This window comes from Saccopteryx leptura, chromosome 2 (genome assembly GCF_036850995.1).
Source record: "Saccopteryx leptura isolate mSacLep1 chromosome 2, mSacLep1_pri_phased_curated, whole genome shotgun sequence".
Lineage (NCBI taxonomy): Eukaryota > Metazoa > Chordata > Mammalia > Chiroptera > Emballonuridae > Saccopteryx > Saccopteryx leptura.
The window spans coordinates 39,319,124-39,321,518 of record NC_089504.1 but is presented as its reverse complement, the minus strand read 5'-3'; the positions used below and the strand labels follow the sequence as shown (position 1 = coordinate 39,321,518).

At 39.2% G+C, this 2,395-nt stretch overlaps 1 non-coding gene across 1 annotated transcript; it reads left to right on the top strand.

The window, feature by feature from the left end:
• The first annotated feature begins 2,032 nt into the window (after positions 1–2,032).
• Positions 2,033–2,140, top strand: LOC136396520 (U6 spliceosomal RNA). Its single transcript, XR_010749802.1, has one exon. It is a non-coding gene; the product is annotated as a U6 spliceosomal RNA (small nuclear RNA).
• The last annotated feature ends 255 nt before the right edge of the window (positions 2,141–2,395 follow it).

Sequence of the window (2,395 nt, the reverse complement as noted above, 5' to 3'; positions counted from 1 at the left end):
AACTTCAGAAAAATACAAAAAAAAAAAAATAGAAAAGAAAAAATGAAAAATTCAATAAAGCATAAAAAAATTTAAAAATTATCAAATAAAAACAGACAAAAAAGAATATATAAGTCTGGCCTGTTGTGGCACAGTGGATAAAGTGTAAACCTGGAATGCTGAGCTTGTGAGTTCAAAACCCTGGGCTTGCTGGGTCAAGTAACATATGACAAGCAATCAATGAACAACTAAAGTAAAGCAACTGAATTGATACTTTCCACTTTTCCCCTCTCCTCTCTCTGTAAAATAAATAAATAATAAAATCTTAAAAATAATATATGAACTGGTAGCCAGACCAGGCAGTGGTGCAGTGGATAGAGCATAGGAGTGGGATGTGGAGGACCCAGGTTCGAGACCCTGAGGTCTCCAGCTTGAGTGCGGGCTCATCTGGTTTGAGCAAAGCTCACCAGCTTGGACCCAAGGTCGCTGGCATGAGTAAGGGGTTACTCGGTCTGCTGAAGGCCCATGGTCAAGGCACATATGAGAAAGCAATCAATGAACAACTAAGGTCTTGCAAGGAAAAACTAATGATTGATGCTTCTCATCTCTCTCCATTCCTGTCTGTCTGTCCCTATCTATCCCTCTCTCTGACTCTCTCTGTCTCTATAAAAAATATATATATATTTTTTAAATATATGAATTGGTATACATAAAAATCAATCAGTTTTCCCTGGCCGGTTGGCTCAGTGGTAGAGCGTCAGCCTGGCATGCAGGAGTCCCGGGTTCGATTTCCAGCCAGGGCACACAGGAGAGACGCCCATCTGCTTCTCCACCCCTCCCCCTCTCCTTCCTCTCTGTCTCTCTCTTCCCCTCCCACAGCCGAGGCTCCATTGGAGCAAAGATGGCCCGGGCACTGAGGATGGCTCTGTGGCCTCTGCCTCAGGTGCTAGAATGGCTCTGGATGCAACAGAGTGACGCCCCAGAGGGACGGAGCATCCTCCCTGGTGGGCATGCGGGGTGGATCCCGGTCGGGCACATGCGGGAGTCTGTCTGACTGCCTCCCCATTTCCAGCTTCGGAAAAATGAAAAAAAAAATCAATTAGTTTGAGGACAAATGTTAAAACCACCCCAGTAATTAAGAAATGTTGTGGTGATTTTAATAATGTTCATAAAATCTTTGATATCCTTCTCTGTAGGAAGTAGACCTTAATTTCCCTTTTATTAAGGGTAGGCTAGACTTAGTGACTCAGTTCCAATGCAGAGTGTGAGAAGGGGAAAATAGTCACCTGGCAGATACCACCTTAACCAAGTGATCAAGATTAGCTTTAATAATATATTAAGTCAGATTGATATTACAGTCGTCCCTCACCATACTGTGGTTCACTTTTTATGGTCTCACTGTATCGCAGATTTTTAAATTGTATATATCTAATTTTGTCTCGCAGATTTTTAGCTATATTGCAGAATTTTGCGTTACATAGGTATTTTTATATATTAATTTCATTATTTTTGCGGTAAAATAAGCATTTTCTAGCCTAAAAAATTGAAAACAACATAAAAATATATAAAGCCTTAAAATATATATAAATAATAAAATAAATATAAGGTTGCTACTTCACAGATTTTAGCCTATCGCCAGGGGTTCTGGAACCTAAACCCCGATAGATGAGGGACCACTGTATATTTCCTCATGAGAAATGATGAGAAGGGCCCTTAATTTCTTGGCATTCTTCCCCCAAATCTATAATGCTATTATAATAGTGAGAAAACATCAGGAAAACCTGAATTAGGAGAATTCTGTAACATATCTGCCTAATACTTTTCAAAAGTGCCAAGGTCATGAGAGACAAAGAAAGACTGAGAAACTGTCACAGATTTGAACTGACAAAGGAGACAACAATTAGATGTAACATGTTATCTTGTTTAGATTCTGAACATAAAAAGAACATTAGTAGAAAAAAATTGGGGAGATCTGAATAAAGTTAATAGTATTGTATCAAAGTTAGCTTCTTGTTTTGATAAATGTACCATGGTTATATAACAAACATTAGGAGGGCTAGCTTTGGCAGCACATATACTAAATATTGGAACAATACAGGGAAGATTAGCATGGCTCTGGTGCAAGGATGACACACAAATTCATGAGACATTCCATATTAAAAAAAAATTTAGGAGAAGCTGGGTGAAGAATATATACTAAAATTCTCTCTGCTATCTTGTAACTTCTATAAATCTAGAATTATTTCAGTCTGACTTGTGGTGGCACAGTGGATAGAGGGTCCACCTGGAATGCTGAGGTTGCCGGTTCAAAACCCTGGGCTTGCCTAGTTCAAGGCACATACGGAAATATGAGTTGATGCTTCCTGTTCTTCTCTAACCCCCCTTCTCTTTCCTCTCTCTAAAATCAATAAATAAA